Raw genomic sequence first — 26,774 nt, forward strand, 5'->3', positions numbered from 1 at the left:
CTGGGGGTACTTCAAGGAGAGCCTATCTGTATAGCAGGACGCAGCATCTTTTCAGGATGCAGGGCTAGATAATGTTCTAGACACACAAGTTAGTCAAGCCTGATCCTCTTTCATGAGGTTTCTAACCGTACATGCATAACCCATTTCCCTCATTTCACCTTTGAAGGATACTTTCTAGCATTTCTTTCTGCTTTCCAGTGAATATTCTGGTATATATTCAGATAGGGATTGTTAGCTGTTCGTTGCTGTTGTTATTGGTGGTGGTGGTGATGGTGGTGATGGTGGTGGTGGTCATAGTAATAGTAGTAGTAGTAGTATTTTGGTTTTAGGGCAATGCCTGGCAGTGCTCAGAACTTACTCGTGGCTCTTAGCTTAGGGAGCACTCCTAGTAGGGCACTGAGGGTCCTCAATGGGGCAAATGCCCTGCCCACTCTACTATAACTCTTACCCCCAGACAGAATTTCATTGAAGCTTTTGTGAAACCATCTCTAAGCACATAGACTACAGTTGGGTTCGTCCTGGAACTTATTCATACAACTACCTTAGACTGCTATGTAGAATGCTTCACATGTTAACTTACAGTGGGGAGTAGCACTTACCTTGTTTCCATACCCACATGAAAATTACTGTTATTGCTGGAAAGTGTCATAAAAAAAATAGACCATGTTGGGCAGTAAAAGAATGTACACCCTTTCTCCTTATTCTCCAGTAGTGTTCTAATCATTTAAGTTCCTCTGGAATCTTGGGTTTTAGTATGAGGGAATCTTTTTACATTATTATGATTTTCTGCCTCTCTACTCAATGACATTAGCTCCAGCCTGGATGCTAATTTCCCTCCTACCTTCATTGACAGCAAACCAGCAATGAGGCAAATCAGCTGGAAGTTAACCAGTAATTCATTCCTGGAAGATTTTTAAATGCAAGTCTGGTGTTTCAGAACAGCTCTGATTATGGCTCTTAGTTATCATAGTGACTTTTACTGATGTAAGGAGCTATTTCACTGAGCATGAACAGCACAGAGGCTGAGCAACACTAAAATGCTTTCAATAACTCTTCAGGCTATGAAAGTGCCACTCATTCTGTAACTACTGCTGTTCTCTAAGCTTTCATTTTCTTGACTAAGTTGCTGGCTTTGATACTGTTATTAATTATATTGAGGTAAATTTGTGGTGGTAGGCTGTTCCTTGGGGGAATTTTTAAGTTCGCATCCTAAAATTAGAAGAAATAAATAATTTTTTCTGATCAATGTACAAAGAGTTTGGGGACTTGTCTTCTAGTCCTTTCTGCATATTAAAGATTTGTGTGATCATTAGAGAGGGGAGCTTTTATTAGCAATTTATTATCAATACTAAAATATTATCTTTGTGATTTAGAGCAGAAATTTCTATTGTGCTTAATCATGCGGCTTCTTACTTCAATGTTTAACCTACTTAATGATCATTTATAGTTAATACCAACAATTAGAATTATGCCCTTACATGAAAAGGAAACAAGAAGGCTGGCCTGGCCTTTGAATAAAATGGAAACTCAATAGTGTTGGATAAACAGGAAAGTAAACCAGTCTTTGAGTATATAGATAATGATACCTCCATTTTTCCCACACACACACCCTGGTTAATAACATTGTGTACATCTTAAATTAATAAAAAAGTTAACTTTTTCTTTCTTTCTGTTTCTTTTTTTTTTTTATCAAACTTAGTATTATATTTTATTTGTAGGAAATGATCTTTGGGGGCCGGCGAGGTGGCGCTAGAGGTAAGGTGCCTGCCTTACCTGCGCTAGCCTAGGAGACGGACCGCGGTTCGATCCCCCGGCGTCCCATATGGTCCCCCAAGCCAGGAGCAACTTCTGAGCGCATAGCCAGGAGTAACCCCTGAGCGTTACCGGGTGTGGCCCAAAAACCAAAAAAAAAAAAAAAAAAAAAAAAAAAAAAAAGTTAACTTTTTCTTTCTTTCTGTTTCTTTTTTTTTTTTATCAAACTTAGTATTATATTTTATTTGTAGGAAATGATCTTTGGGGGCCGGCGAGGTGGCGCTAGAGGTAAGGTGTCTGCCTTGCAGCGCTAGCCAAGGAAGGACCGTGGTTCGATCCCTCAGCATCCCATATGGTCCCCCCAAGCCAGGGGCAATTTCTCGAGCACTGAGCCAAGAATAACCCCTGAGCATCAAACGGGTGTGGCCCAAAAAACAAACAAACAGAAAAAAAAGAAATGAACTTTAACAAATACAATAAAATCTGCATTTTATACATCAGTGCTCAGCTTTGGAGAATTATTTTGATTTGTGAGATCTTGAAGAGGGTGGGCATTCCTTCATGATATGTACCAGTGGGAAAGGCCACAATAATTTTTTTTATTTTATTTTTAACTTTTTATCTAATCAAAAAATATACATTTTACATCAGTTACACAGAGATATTTATCAACCAGTGTTGAATATAAGTTTCTTTCTCTCCATAGCTGTACAACTAAAAATACAATTTTGAGCATATTTTCATTTGTAATTACTGCATTGTACATATTCTTATCTTGATTGTATATGTGCTTTCAAAAATATTATTTTAGTGCTGGGACATTTAAACTGGGCTTGTGAAAGCAAAAATGCATTAATTGGTATTTTGTTTTGAATTTCTTTTTTATTAGAGGGTGGTGGGCCATACCATGTTTCACTCGGGGGTTACTCCTGGATCTGCACTCAGAAAGAGTTCTGAGTCCACTCGGGGTACAATATAGAATACCGGAAATTAAACTGTTGGTTCTGGGAAAAAGTTAACTTTTTCCTTTAAACCTTGTTTCAACTTTCCAGACAGTGTGCTAACTGGACCCATGGGTAATCATGATACATTTGCTTTGTTTCTGAACTGTGTCTTTTTAAATATGTATGTGCATGTTTGTATATATGTGTATATATATCAATATTTAAATCTACAGTTTCATAACTTGCTTTTTCTTCTCCTTGACATTTTAATTTTTTTCTAACTCACTTTAAGACTTAACATTCAAGTTCTTCATAAATTTTGTATATATATATATATATTGCATCAAGTAATTCTCTACATAAATATGAGCATCTCTTGTTCTACAGAGCCAAGAATTGAGATATTTGTGCCTAAAGGTATAAACATAATTAAAGGTCTTGACACATATATATATATTTTTTATTTTTTTATCTTTTATTTTATTAGAAGAAATCCCCCTGCTGACACCCCAATTTTAAACTTACAATCAAAGAAGGATAAAACAGAACCATTGTACAATTACTTTGTCCCCCAAAACCCCAGATTGCAGTACATTATAAATTTTCCTAGAGGTACACAAAGTAATCTAAAGCCATAAAATTTATGTAACTTCTTAAACTTGAAGGCATAGTAGTTTTTTATATTTCCATGCACTCGCATATTGGTTCAAGTCAACCTCAAAAGTTTAAGTGGTTTTTTTTAAAGGTTTAGAGACAAAGGAGCACAGTAAAAATGGTGTTAGAGTGGCAATTATTGTTTGCATAGGCCCACCAAAATATGGGGAACATGGAAAGGAAAAACCTTGGCCTAAATACAAGGAGACCCTACCCCTGAAGTTTCCTGACATAAGACCAATTCTAGGCTCCAGGCAAACTAGTTTGTCCAATTCAGGTCACTGTAGTGCCAATACAGTTTTATTTTTCACACAGTCTCTGTTGTTGGTATCATGTTTCTGTATTGAAGATCCTGGAATCTGTATATCCTACATTGAAGTCAGGATGGTGCGGAGTGTCATCTAATTTCAACTCACAATTAAAGGGGAATGCAGAAAGCACTGTCCAGTACGCAGGTCGTTGTTTAAATCTTCTCAGTGTTAAGGGAAGACTCTTTTGAGTAAATCGATGTCAGAGCAGCAGTAGGGTCTTCCCTGGTAGAGGATTACTTCCAGGTGATGTCATAGACAACTTTGGATGTTTCATAGATGGCTTCCCTGGTTCAGGGGTAAATGGAGAATGCCCAAAACTCTGAGGCCTGTGCCAGGTCATCATGTCAATGTTCAGTGTGTAAGGTCCCATTGCACCACAAGATTTGTGTGTTCTCATCTCTATTAGATAAGAACTTATTTGTATGTATAGTATTTTTCATTTTAATGTGCCTATGCAAACAAGGAATAATGCCATGTGGCATTATCAGCACATAAGGGGGCTGCAAAAACAAGTCCAACAATCCCTGTGACCTGGTTCAAACATAAGCATTAAACTGAGGGACTCTTTCACCAAAATTTCTTATTGAACAGTTCACAAAGAGAAAAAAAAAGATAAAAAGTGGGGAAATTAAGCAAATTGAAGAACAGTATCACATGGCGAGATTAGTGCCTATGGGGATGCTAGAACAAGTCTAACAATCCAATTGACTTGTTTCTTATATAAACGTTAAATGGAGGAACACTTCTACAAACTTCCTTATTTAACAAATAACAAAGAGAAGGAAAGATAAAGAGGGACTCTTTCACCAAAATACCTTATTGAACAGTTCACAATTGTCACCGTTTGTGGGAACTAATCAGAAACCTAGTATGGTAGCAATCACAGTTACACAATGAAAGAAGGAAGAGGCCAAGAGGTGGCTGAGAGTAAACAAGTAGGTAAAGAGTACTGGCCTCTTCCCAGCCTGAGAGTCCATCCTCTCATTTTTATTTTGAAAATATATGGTACCCCCACCCTAACTGGTCTCTTCCCAGCTTGAGAGTCCATCCTCCCATTTTTATTTTAAATATATATGGTACCCCTGCGCGGTTTTTGAAATGGAGACCAATGAGAAAAAAAAATGCCAGTGAATGTCATGACATAATGTCCTGATATACACCAGTGCTGCATCTGCCCGCCGTCCACCCCATGTGTCCCACCCCTGAGTGTAGGGAGAGAAAGGGGGAAAGCCTGAGGACCACTATAGAGTCCACCTTGGCGGCAACCAGGGAAGGCCTGGAGTAGGGGAGAAATAGGGGAATGGCTGGGGGCCTGCCAAGCCTCCCAGCACCCCCAAGCTAGGAAGTAGGCCTCCGGAATGGGGTGTCCCCTAACCCCATACCTGGGAAGAGCTGGCCTCAAGGATCAAGGAACTGGAAGCCAGCTATCTACCTGGCCCCTCCCTCTGCTCCTCCCCCCTAGAGTAAGGAAGGGGGAAGACTAGGGGACCCCTAATAGAGTCCATCTGGAACCCACAGCAGGCCACCCGAGGTGGCAACACATATATATTTTTAAAAAATGCTTTTCAGGCTGGGAGGCCTTATAGATGGTAATGTACCTGCCTTGTAGGGGACTCCTAGTTTGCTCTCCAACACCACATGTTATCCTCCCTCGCACAACCAAGTGTCTTTTATGAGCACATTGCCCAAATGCCCCTCTGCTCTCCAAAAATATTGCTTTCCAGGAAACTAAAAATTTCCAGATTCTGGAAGCATTTCAGTATGGCTGACTCACTATGGGCATGCGTTTTCATGTAGCTAATATACTTACTGTCTTATTACCTCACATGCTAACTTATGATCTTTTGCTTTCAGAAACTTGATAAAAATGCAGGAATAAATCATGGCTTTTCAAGGGTTATATTTTGCCTTTGTCAGGAAGAAAATCTTTTCCATCTTGAAAGAGTTTTCAGTTCTGCAAAGTAGATTAGCAAGAAAAGGAGAAATTTAGTTATGCATGAACCTGACCACTGTAAGTGATAAGTAGCTCATGGAATAGTCCAATTCAAAGGTTTGTATACCAACTTGACAAGGTCTGGAGAGTTGAGGTGGATTATAAACAACTTGGTAAATCACTGTGTTATAATAAAAATAGAAAGAAACATAATGACTCTTTCTATAGCATCTCTAACTAAATGTTTTGCTTTGAAACCTTTACCACCATCACTAGGAATATGAGTAAGTGGGTCCTGACTCCAATTATTTCTTCTACTTACAAACAAATGTACTTAATGATAAATGCTAAATAAATCTATTGTGAATTATGTGATTAGTAATAATGGTGTTTCTAGTGCCTTTGATAGAACCCAATGTTTCCATGCATGTATGACATGCACTCTATCATTGAGCTACAACCTCATTTCCTATTTTTGTCATTTTAACAGGAAAAATTTAAAAAGGAGTAAGAAAGAACTAATTAGTGAGAGAACGAAAGAAAGAACAAATAAATCCCATGAGTAATTTTCATCACAAATATGAATAAATTTGTTTAGAACCAACATCTACTTTTATAAGAAAATTAGACAGATGCTGACTCCAGGATGTTGGTTATATTACAAAGCATAGTAGGAGTGGGTGTGAAAGAATTCTTAACATACTACTTGATAGTATTATCTGGTATCCATTTAGTTCAGGTTGCCTTAGGATATATTCAAACCTTAATTATACATTTTAGGAGAATTTATAAATATGAGATGGAAAATTAGATTAATATCTTTTTGTTGATATCTAGGAAATAGTTTTTTCCTACAAATATTATTCAGACAAATTCTTTAAATTTTTACGTTTGCAGCCAGCCTTGATTTGAACATTTCCTAGTAGGTTAGTTGATAATACAGTGTGAGAGACATAATTGAAAGGCATGACAAGTGAGAAAATGGGTTAAGTAGCTCAAAACAAAGACTTATTATATGCGGCATTGCAATTCATTTTGCATTCTCCATTGCATACTTGCGACATAAATTTATTGTGTTCCAGTGTTTCTAGATCCCTTTGCAAATTCTAAAGGCATAAATCACTTCCTCTTCTCTTAGATTTAATATGAAGATTAAATGCGGTGTTTCCAAGGAGCCACCTTGTTTTATTTTATTGGGGAAAGGAGAAGAGGCATTTAAACAGTTCCTCTAAAAAAAAAAAAAAAAAAAAGAAAGCATGATTTTGTTTCTCAACCCACCTAATCCCAGTATTTGGTATCACAAGGCAACATTTTTTATTTCTAAAACTTTGAGGACACTGTTTAGGGACTGCAACTCCCTCTGTTAAAGAAATAACAGTCTGGGAGCTCAGAGACCAGAAATATTCTCTAAAGGTTTGATCAAGCTTGACTTTAAATTTTATTCCTCAATATTTTTTGTTGGCCTGAATCTGTGATTCTAATTATATAGAGAAGATAGAAACAGTAGATATATTTAGCATATTGGAAAAATCCCCATCGTCTCCCCTTGGAACAGCCACACAAATAAAGCTAACCCTAGATTCTAGGCATCAGCTATTTTCTGAGCAATAGCCCAAAGAATACAACAAAGTAAGAAAACTAGGCTAGAAAGGTCAGCCATAAGCCCTCCAGGAAAATTCCTTACCCACACCCAAGCTTTCATTTACTATTTTCTAGCTTATTTTTTTTCTAGACAGTTTTTGTTTTAGACTTTTATAACCTTCTGCAAGAGTCACTCCTATCTACCTTTCTCTAAGCAAACAATCCACACACCTAGTACCTGTCTTTTCCAGCGTTTAAGACGACCCTTCAACCCTCCCTGAAAAACTTCCTAAAAGTCTTAAAAGTTAGTTACTTCTTAAAAGTAAGAGGGGGGCAGATCACTCATCCTTGAAGCTGGAATAAGTTTCAGCATGCCGTATACCACCATATTAAACGACTCCCGACTTTTAGGTAGTTTTCCATGGGTTGAAGGGTCGTCTTATACGCCAGAAAATACGGTACCTCCTGAGTAAACTGCTCTGAGACCCTAGCTCACTGGTGATCTGTGTGTTTCTCAGCCTTTGGTGGGTGGTGATCCCTCAAGTGTCATCCCAGGACCTCTCCTACAAGAAGATTCAAGAGTAATCATAACCACCATCACTCATAACTCTGGTTACTTCCTTCTCACCAGGAAAAGCCACAGAATACTTGGGGATAAAAAGGTGGAAGGAGAGCTAGTGTAGAAAGCTCCTCCCCAATGCAATACACCAAACTTTTGCTCCTACCAGCTCTGAGCTATGGGTAATAAACTAAGTGAGACTAAGTTGTGATCAGCCTCAGTGCAGACAATCAGGGCACACTTGGTGAAGGAAAGCATAAAAATAGTCATTAAAAACAACTCGGAATCAGTCTAGTTTTTATCATCATTATGTCCCAGCAATTATAAGTGTTGAGTCTCCTCCCAGAAAATTATTCCATGGGTCTAATTTCTAAATATCAGCTATAATAAATGAGTGATGATCAGGAGGAAAATGATAATAGTAATGTTCATGGCAAAAATAATTGGATATGTTTATGACTTACTCTTTAAGAAATGCTGTAATGAGCCGGAGAGATAGTTCTGTAGGATGAGCACATGCTTTGTTCTCAGAAGGCCCAGGTTCTATTCAAACACTGCCAGTAATGATCCCTAAGAACTGAACCTAGTAAAATCCATGTCCACCACTAGTTGTAACGCAAAGGTAAAAAAAAAAAAAAAAAGTATAGTATCGGAAGTAGATTTGGAAAACTTCCGGTTATACTTTTTGACTTTCTACAAAAAAGGGTGTTGTGGGTCATGGAGTGATCCCCTGGATTATTCATGATTTTTCAAATATCTAAAGGGTATTTCAAGATGAGATTAATACTTGAGTCAGTAGATCCGGAAAAGGTGGGTTTTCCTCACCAATGTGGGTGAACACTATCCAGTCTATGAATGAGAAAGCAAGACTTCTCTTCTGTCCTTTGTTGCTGTGTGAGAACATACATATCATCTTAATTTCTTTTCTACTGAGATTGGTATGATGGCTCCTCACTAGTTTTCAGGCCTTTGGACTGGGCCTGAATTCAACAAATGACTCTCCTTGGTCTCTAGATGGTACATGTCAGATTATTGAGTTTTTCAAACCTCCATTATGATTGATAGATGATAGATAGATAAATAGATAGATAGATAGATAGATAGATAGATAGATGAATAGATAGACAGATAGATAGAAAGGCAGACAGATAAATAGACAAACAGATAGATCTTTATTATCTCTGTTTCTCAAGAGAACCTGATTTATCCTGATAAGACTTAGCACCTAATAGTACCAAATGATGGTTTGATCTATGACATTTGTATTTACTCTGCAATCTGAATGGAAGGAAAGATCAGTTTGCAATTATATTTTAATAGCTTTTGGATTTTTTGCTGTAGAGAGGTAGATGAAACTGACACATTGGGTAAATATGGAGAAAGAAATGAACAATAGTTAAGAATTACCTACTTAGAGGGCAGGATAGAGCACAGCAGTTAGAATTCTGTCTTGTATGCACAGAGACCTTAGTCAGACCCTCAACACTGACACCATATGCTCCACCCTCACCCAGTACCTCTACATGTTTCTTTGGTCTACATGCCACACTGCCAATCTCCTGAAGAATCACATTTCTAGTTATTTCCAATGCTAAACAGCATTGAACTATTCAACACAGATGGACAATTATCTCTAATATTGGCCCCAGAACCCTCTGAGCACTATTTGAGAACATAACTCCCCCCAAACCCTACTTTCCATTACTTTACCATCTTTACATCCTATTCCACAAATTCACCTTATGGATTTTTCTAGATTTCCTCTACCTTGTATTTATAATGATCTTTTCTTCATATATCTATCTATCTATATAAATGTTTACCACCATTAATGTATTAAAATATGTATCTTCTCACATTTAAAAAGATTTTATTACCTCATTTTTAGCTACAAAGTTATTTATGATTGATTTCAGTTATATAATGTACAACTCCCTTTACCAGTGCACATTTCCTGCCACTAATGTCCCCAATTTCCCTCCCACTCTCCTCCCTACCTTCTCCCCTGCCTTGCCCTGAAGTAGACATTTCCTTCTCTCACTTTCTCCTTCTCTCTCTCCCTCTCTTCTCTTTTTTCCTTTTAGAGACTGTTGTTTGCAATATTATTACTAAAGAGGTATCATGCATACCAAAGCAAGTGGAAGCAAAGAGACAAATGGGACAACATTAAACTAAGAAGCTTTTGCACCTCAAAAGAAATGATGACTAGAATAAAAGATTTCCCATAGGCTGAGAGAGACTATTCACCCAAAACCCATCTGATAAGGGGTTAATATCTAGGATATATAAGGCACTGGTAGAGTTTAACAAACAAAACAAAACAAAACAAAACAAAACAAAACTTATCTCATCCAAAAGTGGGAAGAAAGATGAATAGGTATTTCTTCAAAGAATTAATACAGATGGACAAAAGGCACTTTCATGAAAAAAAATGCTGCTATCATTAATCATCAATAATGAGGTATCATCTCACATCACAGAGTTTGGCACACATCACAAAGAATAAGAACAACCAGTGCTGGCATGGATGCAAAAAGAAATGGAGTCTCATTTACTGCTAGTGGAAAATGTAGACTGGTCCAGCTTTTCTAGAAAATAATACAGATATTCCTCAAAAAAAAAAAAAAAACCTAGAAATTGAGATTCTATATGACCAAGAAATACCACTCAAGAGTTATACCCCAGGGGCCCAAAATAATAATGCAGAGAAGCCCTCAGCATTCCTATGTTTATTGCAGCACTATTCACAATAGCTGAATATGAAAAGAACCCAAGTGCCTGAGAACAGATGAATGGATAAAGCAACCACTGTACATCTACACGATGGCATATTATGGAAGTGTGAGGGGGAAATCAGGTGTTTTGCTCACACATGCATGGATATGGAAAGTATTATGTTGAGTGAAGTGAGTGAGATAGACACAGAATGATAATATTCACTTGTGGGATATAAAAATAGAATATGGTCATAATATCCAGAGAAATAGAGACAAGAACCACCAGGATCAGTCCACGGTAGGAAAACTTGTCACAAATGGTGGGGAGAGTACAATTATGGCAGAGAAGGGACCACTATGACCATGATAGTTGGAAATGATCACTCTAGATAAGAATTGGGTGCTGAAACGAGATAAAGTTATCTTTTGCTTTTAGATATAAATTAAATGAAAAAAAAATCCAACCATATAAATGCTCTGACAAAACTCTCCAAAGAAAAATAGTACAAAACAACTATGGTAATAAGAGAAACTCCCAGAATTTGAGAAAAAAATTAATAGTATACATATTATAAAACACTTACTTCTTTTTATCAATTAATTCAGAAATAGTTAAAGAGCATCACTCTGTACCAAATCCCTGGAACGCTGTATTGAAACAGACAGTTCCAAGCCACAGAGACACACAGATGAACAGATGATTGCCATCTAAAGAGTTTAGTGCCAATTCCATTATATTTCCATGTGGTGTAAATTTAGGTATCTGTACTTCTAGAAAAACTGCCTCGCAAGCCAGTGGGAATGTTCCCAGCTCCCTGGTAGCCTGTAAAAAATCTGCTCAAGTGTGAATGAACAATCCCAGGAGAGAAGTGATTCAAATGTCTCAAATTTATGTTTAGGTGTAGGCAGCCCTGTGACTTACAATTGATGATGGTGATGGTTTTTAGCAATGATTCACTTACAGTCTCTAGTAACTCAAAGTCCAATTGTAGTCATGGTTGGGTGGAGAGACTGAAGCTCAACATTTGTTGGCATAAAAATTTTTCAAGCACTGATGCACAATCTGATGACCTCATTTTATGGAAGTTCAGAGATAGAGAGCCAATAACTCATTCTAATTTTCTGATCATTTACTCTTGGTCCTGGATCTTTTTATATACTGAACTTATCCTTAAGACATTAATGTGAGTTATATTTTTTCCTCCAGTTTGGGAACCATACTCTCACTGCCTGATACTGGTAGAGTGGGAGAATGGGGCAAAGGATCTCTAACAGTGTCCTTCAGGACACCATGCAGTGCCAGGGTTGGAACCGAAGTCTCTACATGTAAAGAATTCACTGTGACCCTATGAGAATTCCACCCCCATCTCTCCCAAGTTGACTTAATGTCCAGCCATTATGTCCAGTCATTACTGCCTTTCCCCAAAGCCTCATAAGGTTGATTTTGTCGTAGTCTCAATGTCTGTTCCTTCTCTGTAATTGTATTCCACATTCTTGCACATGGGTAAGACACCATACCTGATTGTGGTGAAAGTATACTTGTCTATTCAGTACCATCAGGCTGAGCCAAGTAACTTTCTTCTTCTTTTTTAGATGGCGGTGGAGAAACATTCACACTCACCACTACTCAGGCTCCATTCCCAGTTATATACTTGAGGTTGCTCCAATCTTCGCTCAGGGAACCATGCCATGCTGGGGAATCAAACCTGCACATAGAGCATGTGCTCTGCCAATTAACCTATTTCTCCAGATCCCAGGTCACTTTCTTTGTCCAATAAAATGTAAGCAGAAGTGAAAAGCTATGTAGATTCACGTTTAAGCTTTAAGAGTCATCGTGAGATTTGTCCCTTTCCTTTTATTCTCTCTGTCATAATAATAGCCTATTATAACAAGAAATAAACTATCTATGATGAAGACCTAAATCAGAGCCACATCTGTTTACAGCTGACACATAGTGAGTTTTTTTTTTTTGTAAACTCCTATAACTGGGAGACTGTTATTGCAACAAGACCTAGTAGAAGCTAATTAAAATAGTAGACCAGCAATCTGGAAGCTGTTTCTTAAAGGGCAAGTTAGGGAAATACATCGTGTTTGTAGAGAACACATAGGCTCTGTCACAATTCTCTGGCAAATCTCTGGTAAATACTAATAGTTGTGTTTGTTACATATAATTATGTAACACAGGAATTGGTTCATGATCTGTAATTTTACCAGCTCCTGCAATAGAGTATTTCTTCATCTTTTTTGGCTTCAGACAGAGACATAAAGTTCTGTGTCACAGCTGCTTTGGCTACTTAAATACAAATCATCTTAAGAACTGGTGAAAGCTTTGGTAAAGTTGAGTCTTGAAATAAAACAGTAGCAAGCTGAGCTCTTGCCAACCTATGACTAAGAAATAAATTTGTGGGTTGTTGGTTATCACAACTTCAGTTAACATATCTTTATAATACAGTTCCACCTGACACTCCATTTTAGGCATACCTACTCACAGGTAAAATTCTGTGTGGCCCCCAGGTAAAATTCTGTGTCCTTGAATTTTTTATAATGTCTATGTTGGAAATAATGATAGAATTAATTGACTTAGATGACATTTTGATTGTTTTTTATCATTGTGTGTTTGGGTGGTATGGAGATTGTTCTATTGATCAGCACAGCTACAGAAAACTTTACAACTAGGTCAGCAATAAACTCTTGAAACTTTCCAGAAGCTTAAAATAATCTGAAATAATTTCTGGGGATTCAAAAATGCAGAGCATAACACATGTGAGACATGTATTCTGCCAACTGAGCCACATTCTAACCCTGAAGTCATTTTTAGTGAAGAAAATAGTTATATTGAAAGAAATTTACTTAGAAAAGATGAGAGGGGAGAAAAATAGAAATGAGTGCTCAAGAGAAAATGAGGGCTTCTCCAGAGTATAAAAGGCAGAGAAGACAAATGCATGATTTTCTCTTTGATTCAGCGATTATCAGGCAGCATATTGTTCATTCTCCAGGTGTTAGAGTTTCTCCACATTTTTTATGGTTAATCTCTGTCTTGGTGACATAGTGGTCTGATAAGATACTTGGTGTGATTCATACATCTGTGAATTTATGTAAGGTAAACTTACGTTCTAAAATGTGATCGGTCCTGGAGAATTTTACATGTGAACTAGAGAAGAAAATGTATTCAGTTTTTTGAGGATAGGCATCCCTTTAGAAATCAATTAGTCCCAGCTCTTCTAGTTCCTCATTTAGGTATCTTGTGTTTTTACTGATATCCTGTCTAGTAAATCTATTCAATGGTGAGAGTGGCATGTCGAAGTTTCCTACTACTATTATGTTTCCATCCATATAAGCAAAGGTATTACAAACTCTGCTGACCCAACATTGGGTATGTATATGTTGATTGGAGTTAATACTTCTTCGTCTATTGGTCTCTTGGCCAATCAGTAGTGTCTAATTTCTTTAGGTTGAATTCAGTTTGGTCTGATATAGTTATGACTGTCCCAGCTTTTTTGTTGGTTTTATTGGTCATTTGTTGGTTTTCCATTGACCTGTATAATTGTTTTCCCATGCTTTCACTTTAAGTCTGTGTCTATCCTGTGATTTTAGATGCATTTCCTGAAGCAGAAAAAAAAAACAGATTTTTTTTTTCTTGTTCCATCCCTCCATTCTGTACCTTTTGATGGGACTTCTTGCTCCTTTATCAAAGATTAGATGATTGTATGTCTGGGGAGCATTCTCTGAGTACTCAAGTCTATTCCACTGATCTGAGGGTCTGTCTTTATTCCAATACCAGCTGTTTTGATAACTATTGCTTTGGAATACAGTTTAAAGTTGGGGAACGTAATGCCTCCCATATTCTTTTTCCCAATAATTGCTTTGGCTATTCGAGGGTGTTTATTGTTCCAATGAATTTCAAAAGTGCCTGATCCACTTCTTTGAAGAATGTCATGGGTATCTTTAGAGGGATTGGATTAAATCTGTACAATGCTTTGGGGAGTATTGCTATTTTAATTATGTTAATCCTGCCAATCCATGAGCAGGGTATGTGTTTCCATTTCCATGTGTCCTCTCTTATTTCTTGGAGCAGAGTTTTGTAGTTTTCTTTGTATAGGTCCTTCACATCTTTAGTCAAGTTGACTCCAAGATATTTGAGTTTGTGTGGCACTAATGTGGATGGGGTTGTTTTCTTTTTTTTTAAATATGGAATGCTTCACGAATTTGCGTGTCATCCTTGCACAGGGGCCATGTTAATCTTCTCTGTATTGTTCCAATTTTAGTATAAGTGCTGCCAAAGCGAGCACGAGGTTGTTTTCTTAATGTCCATTTTTCTCCTATTATTATTGGTAAATAGAAAGGCCATTGGTTTTTCTATGTTAATTTTGTAGCCTGCCACCTTGCTATATGAGTCTATTGTTTCTAGAAGCTTTTGGTAGAGACTTTAGGGTTTTCTAAGTAGAGTATCATGTCATCTGCAAACAGTGAGAGCTTGACTTCTTCCTTTCCTATCTGGATTCCCTTGATATCTTTTTCTTGCCTGATCGCTATAGCAAGGACTTCCAGTGCTATGTTGAATAGGAGTGGTGAGAGAGGACAGCCTTGTCTCTTGCCAGAATTTTACTACCAATCCTGGCAAGACTTTTTCATAAAATTGAAAGAAATGGGAACACTTCCAAATAGTTTTTATGAAGCCAACATCACCTTGATACCTAAACCAGACAGAGATGCTCCCAAAAAAGAAAATTACAGACCAATATCGCTGACTAATGCAGATGCAAATATCCTGAACAAAATTCTGGCAAATAGGATTCAATGCCTCATTAAGAAGATCATCCACTATAATCAAGTAGGTTTCATCCCAGGAATGCAAGGATGGTTTAACATCTGTAAATCTATAACATAATATACAACATCAACAACAAAAAAAAATAAAAATAAAATGATCATATCAATAGATGCAGAGAAAACATTTGATAAGGTCCAACATCCATTCTTGATCAAAACTCTCAGCAAGATGGGAATGAAAGGAACCTTTCTCAATATAGTTAAGGCCATCTACCACAAGCCAGTGGCAAATATTGTCCTCAATGTAGAAAAATTTAATAGATGATTTTTAGTTTAAAAAGTTTATCTCTCAGGGAAGGGGACAAAATGGTTTATCTCTTTGATTTTTACCATTTTGATTGCTATATGGTTGTTCTGTATGAGTCTATTTTGTTTGTTACTCTTTGGCCTCCTGGACTTGTACAGCTCTCTTTCTCTAGAGTGGGGAAGATCTCTGCTATTATCTCTCTCACTACTTTTTCTTCCCTCTTCCATTTTCCTCATCACAAAATTTATAGAATTCAGAGACTATTATTTTATTTGTTCATTAAATACCTTACATTTCTTTCTTTTATCCTTTTATCTTTTTTCTTTTTAGACTTCATTATCAACTTCATTGTAAGTTTTTTCTTCATATCACTATGATGGCTTATATTTTGTCTTCAAGTATGTCTGTTCAATTCTCTCCCTGTGATATTCTGCTACTACAACTTACTAGTATGTTCTTTATCAACTTCAATTTGTATGGGATTTCCCATCATTGAAAAAAAATTCTTTTTTGAGTTGTTTGAATTTCTCATCTATTATTGCTTAATTTCATTGGCAAGTGCCTCCTTAATTTCTATTGCCAGTGATGTAAGTGTTGATTTTAGGCCCTTATCAACCAGGATCAAGTGTTTTGATGGGCTTGCAGATTTACCTAAGTTTCTCTCTGCATCTCTAACTGCAGTTGAGTTTTTTATTTTCTCATTGTTCTTTGAGTTTTGTGGGTATTAATAGTAGAGTTTTATGCTCCTATTTACTTGAGAAGTATCTGTTTAATTCCACCAAATGGCTACTAGTAATACTACTACTTTTCAGGACATTTTCCTTACAATGCAGAGTTATTAATGCTAAGGAAATTGTAAATTAGTTGCTCCATTGAGTTAACTGAGTTTTGAAGCTGTATACTGTCTAAGAAATAGAAATGCCATATACAACCTTTCTTCAAATAAGAGAGAGATATATAGAGAGAGCAATATTTTTGCATGGACTTACTAGTATCCATTTAAAAGGTAAATGTATATCAGATATGGCCAATTCTAGCATTGGGATGGATCAGGATGAAATAAAAAAATGGGGATGGGACTCCAATTTTCTGGCTGTGACTGGAGCATATGACTCAGGTCAGGAAGGCCAGGTCTTGAGGACACATCATGATGCGCCTGGGTTCTGAGGGTATAGAGTCATCATATTTGGCCAATTTCTAGTCTAGGGACAGGACAACCCAGGAGATAGGGTTTGAGTCCTAGTGTTTTCTGAGTGTGATAGGAATGCATAGCTTCAGCAATAATGTTTAAGTTAAATTCTGGTGGGTAAAAACTGTCAATATCTTGAGTCATAAGGTTGATCTTTGATAGGGCAAAAATCAGCTGCACAGCCCTTATTTTCCATGGTTTGTGAAGGTTAGTCACCGGTCTCTCCTTGATGATAAAGGCATGAGTTCATTGAAGTCATAACGTTATAAAACCAAGCAGCCTTTTTCCAGCACTGTGACACCCAGCCTTTTGTTTGTCTCGTCTTTTTTGGCCCTGTGTCCTATCTTCTTTACCAGGTAAAGCTCAGGTGGTGTCCTGGTCATGTACATCAGAGCACTGTCCTTTCCGCATGCCCCTCCTTATTCCTAGTGTGGCTAATTGCCTCTCTAGGGAATGCATTGACCTGAAGTCTCAAGTTATTGTCCAATCTGAGCTTCCCTCTTCACCTCCTCTATGACATCTGCTGTTATTTATGGAATAATCCTGATTCACAACGGGTTCCTCGCTTCCTACTTTAAATGACAGGAAGAAGCAGCAATCTCTCTATCAAATTTCAATGCTGAAAGTCACCACAAGACACAAGGTAGCACCTTTTCTTTCCAAAGACCATGGATTTGTTTTTGTTTTTGTTTTTGCATTCACTCAGTTTTTGCTTTCCTGCTCATTCTCTGGTGCCACCTACAATTAGCCTTAGACTTTTCTTTGGAAAAAAAGGTTTTATTTTTGTGTTTTCTTCACATCACCTTGGATGAAGTGTAGTGAGGCTACATGGAGAACAAAGGGCTGGGAAGAGCTAATAGTTTTTATCGACCATCCAACCACAAACCTTGACTCCCATCCTTGGAACTGGCACAGTTTCCTGCTCCACCACCAGGAATCAAAATTTTCACATGAGGAGACCCTAATGCTGCCCTGGCACCAACTTGCTCCAGGGTGGGATCTATGACACCTTGATGACCAGGAAACAACAACTTGCTCTCAGGGAAAGTTTCCCTGACTCACCATATAACAGTAAGATGAAATCCAAAGACGTCCTTGCTTCGACATAGGATCTATGCAAAAACCAACAGCTCTAATTACAGAAGCCTGACTGCAACAACCATGATTGAGAACTTTTCCTGGGACCATGAAGAAAGACCCTGGGGTTGGATAATTAGTACGCCCAGAACCTGTAGTTGGTCTTATGACGGGATGCTTCATGGGTAGGGACACCCTGATTTTTAGGCTAAGGGTATTTCATTTTAAATTTCCCCAACATTTACTGTGCTTATGCAAAACAGAAAACAAAGCTCCATCACCACTACCACCCCCTTTTTAAATTTTTTAAATCTTACTATTACCTTCTAGATAGGGACTCCTGCCTTTTTCATAGACCCTTGGGATATTAATTACTTATTTTACGCATATTTCTGCATTGTTCTACAAAATTGAGGAAGAAAAACAAGAGGATGTGGGTCAGGGGCCAAGTGGTCTCAGGTGCATTGGTGGAGAACAAAAGGACAGACTAAATATCCTAACCAAAGTCAACAACAGTCGATTCAAGAGACCCAAACTATAACAATCTAAACTTAAAATGGGCCTGTTAAACTGACAGGTCAGAGAGCTATGGGTGATCATATAGGATATATGCTGGGAACTTTAATGGAGGGAGGTCAACACTGGTGGTGGGAATGGCCATAATTCCCTAGTTACTATATGCCAACTATAAGAGAATTTGTAATTCACAATGGTTTTAATAAAAATAGTTTATAGTTTTGTTACTTGTGGTTTTGTGGGGCAAGACTCAGCACATGTTGCCAGGCAGAGCCAGTCAAAGGAAGCACTTGGATTGACTATGGGATTAGGAGGGTCTATATAGTATAGAAAGTGGACAAGAATGCCTGTGATTTCCTCTAGTAAAGCAGCAATGAGGCAGAGCAAGATCATGTAGGATTAATTTGAATCATTTAAGCAGACTGGGCAAAATGACTATCCCTTACCTTCTTCCAAACACCAGGGTAATTTGGAAAGATGGAGGGGTAAGGTGGAGAGTGATAAAAAGAAAGTAATTATAGGTGTAGATTTAATTACCACATAAGAAAAGGAATTGAGCAGGTCTTTAACCAGGTCCTCAAAACTAGATTAAAAAAAATAGGGTGCCATGACAAAGCAGAAGTAGTCTACACATCACAAAAGCACCGAGGGGAGAGTAAATGAACATGCAAGCAGTCTATAGTTAATCCCATGACAGTATACGTCAAGAGTCGAGAAACCCTGTATTTCTTAGGCCAAGGGAATTCCTTTTCTAATGTCCCCCATATTTACTGTGCCTATGCAGAGGGGAAAAAAAGCACAAAATAATCTCTATTTATTTATCTATTTATTTGTTTATCTTTTTTGACACAGATATTCCATGAATATACATTTATATATAAGCAGCTGCCTCTGCTTCCTCTGGTTTCCAGAGAGTATAAGACATGTGACACTAGTCAGGAGAGGGATGAGTACCAATGTTCTTATTCACTTAACATTTTTGAGTTAACACTTCAAAGAAACATTCTCCTTTAACTTCAAAATAAATTTATTATGTACACTTTTGGGGGGCCACACCCAGCATCACCAAGGGGTTACTCCTAGATGTGAACTCAGAAATCTCTCCTGGCAGGTTTGGGGACCATATGAAATGCCAGGTATTGCATGGGTCAGCCCCATGCAAGGCAAATGTCCTACCCACTTTATTATTGCTCTGGACCCAAATGTCTTTTGTTTTTTTTATTTATTATGTACACTTTATATAATGATCATTCTTATTTATTTGGAAGGTATTTATTGCCCTTTCACACATTACCACATTTTAACTATTTAGCTAGTTATGTTCACTGGAGATAAAACTAAGTAAAAACTTACAAGGGAAGTTTTATTCATGGATATATTATATTTTTTTGGTTTGGGGGGGTCACACCGGCAGCACTCAGGAATTACTCCTGGCTCTGTGCTCAGAAATAGCTCCTGGCAGGCACGGGGGACCATCAGGGATGCTGGGATTCGAACCACCATCTGTTCTGGATTGGCTGTGTGCAAAGTAAATGCCCTACCACTGTGCTATATATAATATGGATATGGATATAATATGGATATATTATTTTTTAGCTTTTATTTTAATAAAATATTCCCTATCTCCATATATTTCCACTTTAGTTTATTATCTGATATAAGACATCATATAGCCTCTTTTGATGTCTATTTAAATATATTAATTTAAATAACAAAACAAACCTCTTGTTCCGTATAAAGAGCATTATATTAAGCTTTATACAGCTTTAAAATTTTATGTAAGCACATTAATGACCACAGGCAGCTGTCAACATATTGGTTTTGGGATAGGGCCAAAGCCTGAATAAGTCTTTGTAGTATACATTTCATACCCCCAAAATATGCCTTAGAGATAGGCTGATGCCAGCATCAGGGGTGTTCTAAAAATTTTTTGTAAAGATGCTTTCTACTTCAGTGGGAATGGGAGTACTAGTTATCTTAGAAGTTGCTGTGGAAACCAGAATTTGCTAACTCTCTCTTTTTTTTATTTGCTCTGGTAATGTTGTAATGTTTTCCATAAGTGTATTACTTAGACAATTACCAGGTTGACAATATGGCAGAAAGGGAATCAATTTTGAACCATGTTTCATGGAACCCTATGATTCTTTGAAACGACTTTAGGGGTTCCCTAAACATTTGGATCACATTATAGCAGGCTCAGTAATAAGATAAAAGGTAAGGACCTCTGAGGGTTGGCTACCCTGTGGACAAGAAGAAAAGAGTGAAGCTGCATTTCTAGCAGCTCAGGACCCGAAAGAGCAGCCCCCGTGGACCAGCCCACAACCCTCCCTCATAATAATCACTCAGCCACCAAGCACTGGAGATGCATAAAGATTTGGGGAGAAATAATAGTTCTACCATTTAAAATATTTGAAAGCCATAACTCTAGTATTGTTTATGAGAAGTGAAACTATAAATAAGAATAATACTGAATTTAAACAGCTAATTCCTTAAGACTTAAGATGTGAGTACATCCTGTGCTCTCACACTGTTATAATTTAATCCAAATGTATTGGAACCACGCTATAATTCAATTTTAACAGAGAACAGAGCTTGTACACAGCAGATTCATTTGGACCACTCTCTGGGGAGTTGGTGATAGAAAAATCCAAAGTACTCCTTTATGTTTTCTCACCCATAAAGCTTTCCCTGTGGCCCAAATTTTAGAGCATTGTAGCAAAGCTCTCTCCAAATTATGCCATGAGTTAGATTTTAGAGCATTATAGCAAGGATCTTTCCCCCCAAATATCATGAGTTTCATCATTTTATTTTCACAAGGTGTGTTTGAATTGTGTTATTTACGTAATGCATGTTCTGTTTAAATAGATATTAATTATACCCTGGTTTTTGGAGCTGGAGAAATAGCATGGAGGTAAGGCATTTGCCTTGCATCCGGAAGGACGGTGGTTTGAATCCCGGCATCCCTTATGGTCCCCTGAACCTGCCAGGGGCGATTTCTGGGCATAGGGCCAGGAGTAACCCCTGATTGTTGCCAGGTGTGACCCAAAACAACAACAACAAAAAATTATACCCTTGTTCTTAAAGTGGTGTTCCAGTTTAGTCCCTAGCAAAAATATAAAATTAGTTTTTAATGCCATTAATAAGTATGTGCTACATATACCAAACAACTGCAGGGTCCAGGTGTCATTTATGTTGTCATCACACTGTATTCCTGTGCCCCTTCACTATGTAATGCCTCTGGGCAAGGAGATGTCTATCATCTATATCTGAGTTATAATGCTTTTGAGGTCTCTTCTACATGTAAGCATTATTTTTAGTAGATGAGAGTTTTGGTTTTAAACCAGAAAAGATGGATTGGCTCTTTTACTGCCTTATTCAAACATTTGATGATGATCCTCAGTTTCTTCATTTTTCAAATAGTACCAATGGATTTATATAAAAATAGAGCAAGATGAAAAAACTAAGATTAGATGAGAAATAAAAGGTTGGGAAAAGTATAAAATGGGCCAAGAAATTGTACCTTCTAGATTTCTCTGTATACTTGCTATATTGGAATAGGCAATTTGCTTCTGTGCTTGTTGGTAGTCCAGAAGAAAATAAAAACTTGATCATTTTCTTTTATTATGGTTTCCATGAGATTAAAACTAACTAGGAACTTAAGAACAATAGGACTTGTTCTAGAGTCTTAACTGAAAACACACTGTTCTCAAGGATTTGCATAGAGATAACCTTTTGTCTAACACAAATGATATCTACTACAAAAGGAGATCGCAGATATCATCAGCATGTGTATAAGGCTTGGGGTCATTTTATTGTTTGTGACTAATATCTGAAAAAAATCCAATATTTTAAAAAATCATCAAAGTTCACAATAAAATTTTTATTTTGAATATTAAATTTTAGCTGTAAAAGTATATCTTAAGAATTTTCATCCAGAGATGGAAAATGTAAGTTTGTAAGAAATTTGACAAGACTTATTGGTACCATCATTTTGCAGTGTATACAAATACTAAATTATTTTGCTGCATACCTGGAACTAACATAACATTGAGGTCCCAGGTTTGCTCATCACCATCATTCCCTACTGCCTTATTTCTTAATTATATTACTAGCATGGTAAATATGGCATCTGATTTTATAATTCTCCTTTAGTTTCCTTGTTGTAGATTCACATTGCAGTTTCCTGTTGAAATAATTGACTAATGGAAAGCTCTATACAGCTCAATAATATAGCTTTTTTTTTTTTTTTTTTTGGTTTTTGGGCCCCTCTTAATGGTGCTCAAAGGTTATGCCTTAGCTATGTGTTCAGCTATTTCTCTTGGCAGGCTTGAGAGGCCATATAAAATGCCTGGGATCAAATCCGGGTCATCCCCATGCAAGGCAATCACCCTACTCATTGTGCAATGTATTGCACTGGCCCCAATAATATACCTTTTTTTTTAAGTATTAAATCTTATTGTTATTTGTAATACTTAGAAATTGGGTCATAAATATAAAAAATGTAAAAAAGAGTTTCAACTCACTTATTAAAACAAAATCAAGAAAGATATGAATCTCCCAAAAAAGTACTTTTGAGAGAATATCTTACCAATGAATTGTTTCCATCTGTCCTTTAAAACAAATGAAAGTTTAAGAATATTTTATATAAGTAGCCTTATATTTTTATTGGAAAACAGCATTATGGCAAATAAAAGTCTTATGAATGCATCTGCATATATAAAATGTGCTTGGTAGACTGTATTTTAAAGTTATAATTGTCCTTACTACTTGAGTAGACTCTTAAGGGTATAACCTTAGTCAATATTTTCTTCTTCATTCTATATTTATGGGATTTGTAAGAGTTTTCAGCACTGGATTACTAACTGTCCAGAAATATGATTTGAACTAAGGGTATTGAATGGAACTTTCTAATTATCAGAAGAAATTAATTCTCCAAAGTTGAACATTAGTGATAGTTATTTGAAGTTTTCAAATGGACCACTAGACAGAGCTATGCATAATAATTAAATTATTAAATTAAAAATAAAATTAAAAATAATTTAATAAAAATGTTTAATAAAATAATAAGTGTTTAATAAAAATGCAAAAATCAGTCTAGTCATTTTGCTCCATCACAGCAAGTCTTTACATTAGAGATGACAATTATCTAGGTGGACAGAGACAGTCATTTCAGTGAAGAATTGTGGGATTTATGAAAAGTGCTGTGATACTTCCGTTCCAATTACCATGGACAGAGCTGTGCCAAGGAATAGGGTTTTCATACTAAGTTTAGGTCCTGGCAACAGAGAAAGTTTGACATCTGACTCCCAAAAGCTGTCTTTCCTTTTTTTTTTTTTTATTGTGACTGAAGTTCATTACACAGAATTATTTACAGTACATAGTGACAATGAATGAAGGGCTTTCCCACCACCAATGTTGTCCTCCCTCCACTCCTGTTCCCAGCTTGTCTTCCACATATCCCTCCTTTACCCCCCAGAATCCTAGTGTAACTGGTCTCCACCTTACAGCTTGTTATAGGTTGGGTATGTATTCTGTTTGGTATTCCAGTCTGGTCATTTTTTGGTTTGTTTTTTTGTTTTTGGGCCACACCCGGTGATGCTCAGGGGTTACTCCTGGCTGTCTGCTCAGAAATAGCTCCTGGCAGGCACGGGGGGACCATATGGGACTCCGGGATTCGAACCAACCACCTTTGGTCCTGGATCGGCTGCTTGCAAGGCAAATGCTGCTGTGCTATCTCTCAGGGCCCAGTCTGCTCATTTTTTATTTACACTACGTGTTCATATGACTAGTCCTGGTATCATTCTCCCCCCCCCTCAATTTATGAGGCTGAATGATTCAAGTTATGCTATTCTGTTGGAGATAAAAAGGTTAAGGAAAAGAGAAGAAAAAACTTGGTATCAACTACTAAAATAGAAAGAAAAAAAATCACCGAATAATATCCACAAAAGTGAAAAAGAAAGAAAAAAGTGGAAGAAAAAGAGAAGTGAGATAATATCAAAAAACAAACAAAAAAATAAAGCAAAATAAAACCAGAAAAAGTGGTGCAGTGGCAGGGCTTGGTGTTACCCCACCACTTTTTTTTTTTGTATAGGCACAGTAAGTATTGGGGAAGGAAGGAAATTCCCATGGCCTAAGAGATTCAGGGTTTCTCCACTCTTGAAGCATATTGTCATGGGAACAACCACTGGCTCCAAACCTTCTCATTGCCATATCCCAGGGTTGATTTTTTTTTGTTTTTGTTTTGTTTTGTTTTGTTTTTGTGGTGTCAGGAACCTTTCCTCTTGGTTGTGGATGTGAAAATAAGGCCACTGTAGCAAGCAATCTTGGTATTTGCCAAAAGCTGTCTTTAAGCCCAATAAAGTGAAACACAGAAAAGGCATGTGGAGTGGGAGACAGAACTTGCTTTCACAGAATTCTGTAGCTGGGAAGTAGCTAATGTATCCATGTTCTCCTAAGTTATGTAACACTGGAAGGAGAATGAAATTGGGCAATTATTGCTCCTTTCTTCCTGGGAGATCACATAAGGTCTCCTGGTTATTCTTCAACCATATTATAGCAATGGGTAAAGAACATTTTTATGGACCTGTGAAGAACTTAGAGACACACACTATGAAAGCACCAATATCTGTTTGTCCTACACTACTCTTGTTCTCATAATGTAGGCATGTTAGAGCTATGGCAGGAACCTGTCATAAAGCGTGGGGAGAAAAATGGGGAGTGGAAAGAAAGGCTACAGTTCCCTTCTCACTCCAGGCCATGCAAGATGGGGCAGAAGAGAAACTTTCTATAATTTTCCTGAGATTGAAGCTCTGAGATGAGATCACTCAGCCTTTAATAAACGAGTGTGTCTTAGTTTCCACAAATAAAACTGCTCACATGAGTAAAAGTGATTGAAAAACAATAGGGCATCTTGAGATTCGGCCATGCTGCAGGGAAGGGAGATCCAAGAGAACAGGCCAAAAATAGAGATAAGAGGAAAAATGAAACCTTATCTTTAAGTCCCTACCATTCAATAAACCAGTTTCCCACCCCATGAAAAATTGAAATGGGATTTAATGGGATTTTAAGCTGCACCCTTCACCCTAAGAAGGCATCCACTCTTGGCATCTTGTGTTTCTTAGAAAACAGGCTTTGTGGGATGGAGGGAGTTTCCTTTCAAAATCAAAGTCTTAGAACTAAAAGGTAAAAAATGCATTCTTCTAAGCTTCCTTTGCAAACATTTCCTCTTACAGTTAAATTAGAGCAAACTTTCTTGGTTGATTGGTGTCAAAGGTGACTCTATTTTAGAGATAATTTTTGAGTCATAAGATTTTAATGAATAGAAACTATAGTCTAATTTTTATCTTTTAATCATGGCAGTTTTTAATAAGGTTATGAAATCACTATAACTTCATACTTTGTAGAAAACAGGCAGAAATAAACTTAAAGCCCTTACTTCTTTTGTTGTGGTAGAATCCCCAGTGTCTTTTAGTGTTCCCTGTTTGGGAGGGCAGGCCCCAGCTTCCTGTACATTGTCAACAAGCCTTCTCTTTCTGACAGTGTTAGCAGGAGAGAATGTAGGACTGGGGGTGACCCTCACAAGGTGGCAGGTGGTCATGGATTCATAAACTTTGTAAGGAATGCATTAGCTGGCGCAGGCTGTCATAACAAATACCCCTGGCTGAGTGGCTTAAACAAAAGAACTTTTTTTCACAGATATAAAGCTAAAAGAAATAAAAATAAAAATGTCATCAAGAATAGTTTATCATAAGGTCTCTTTTCTTGACTTGTGCATGACAGCCTTCTCACTGTTTTTCTCCCAGCTTCTTCTCCTGCATAGAGAGAGAGGTAGAGGAAAGAGTGAGGAAGAAGGAAAAAGAAAGAGAAAGTACACACTAAATGAGCTCTGTTCTCTCTTATCAGAACAATTTTCTATTGAATTAGGGCTCTACTCTATGATCTCATTTAACTATATTTTCCCCCCTAAAGGCTTGTCTGCAAATAAAGTCATCTTGAGATTTGAGACTTCAATATAGGAGTGTAAAGAAGACACAATTACATTCATTAGAAAGGAGAGACCCCCTTAAAATTTTCTTAAAGTTCACATTCTGTACAATATACCTTATCCTCTTATTTAGTGGGCTTCTAGACTCAGTTGCCTGTAAAAATCTGTTTCTAGTGACTAAAACCCAACACCAACTGAAGCAAAATTTATGTGTGCTTGGGTTCACAAAACGGGGGCCAAGGACCCTCCACTGTCAGTGCAGTTGATGCAGAATGGAGGATGGTGTTAGAAATCTGCTCCCCTCCCCAATTATATTGTTATTGAGAACCTGAGGCTGCTCCAGATTGAACCAGTTCTTCGTGTATTGAACTTTATAGGAGACAAGGACATCTGTGACTGCTCCTGCATAGGAAAAAGTACCTGATGCCCACTTGGAGCCCTGAGTTATAGGCTAGCAGCCACAGCTGGTGGGTGACCCTG

At 37.3% G+C, this 26,774-nt stretch overlaps 1 protein-coding gene and 1 non-coding gene across 5 annotated transcripts in view; one reads left to right on the plus strand and one right to left on the minus strand.

Moving 5' to 3' along the window:
- Positions 1–26,774, plus strand: part of RGS6 (regulator of G protein signaling 6) — a 592,928-nt gene that overhangs the window by 326,866 nt on the left and 239,288 nt on the right. The gene's annotated exons all lie outside the window — the stretch shown is intronic.
- LOC126005753 (U6 spliceosomal RNA) lies at positions 14,634–14,740 on the minus strand. The gene has a single exon (XR_007494789.1). It is a non-coding gene; the product is annotated as a U6 spliceosomal RNA (small nuclear RNA).

The sequence above is a fragment of the Suncus etruscus genome, chromosome 3 (assembly GCF_024139225.1).
Source record: "Suncus etruscus isolate mSunEtr1 chromosome 3, mSunEtr1.pri.cur, whole genome shotgun sequence".
In the NCBI taxonomy this organism is placed as follows: domain Eukaryota; kingdom Metazoa; phylum Chordata; class Mammalia; order Eulipotyphla; family Soricidae; genus Suncus; species Suncus etruscus.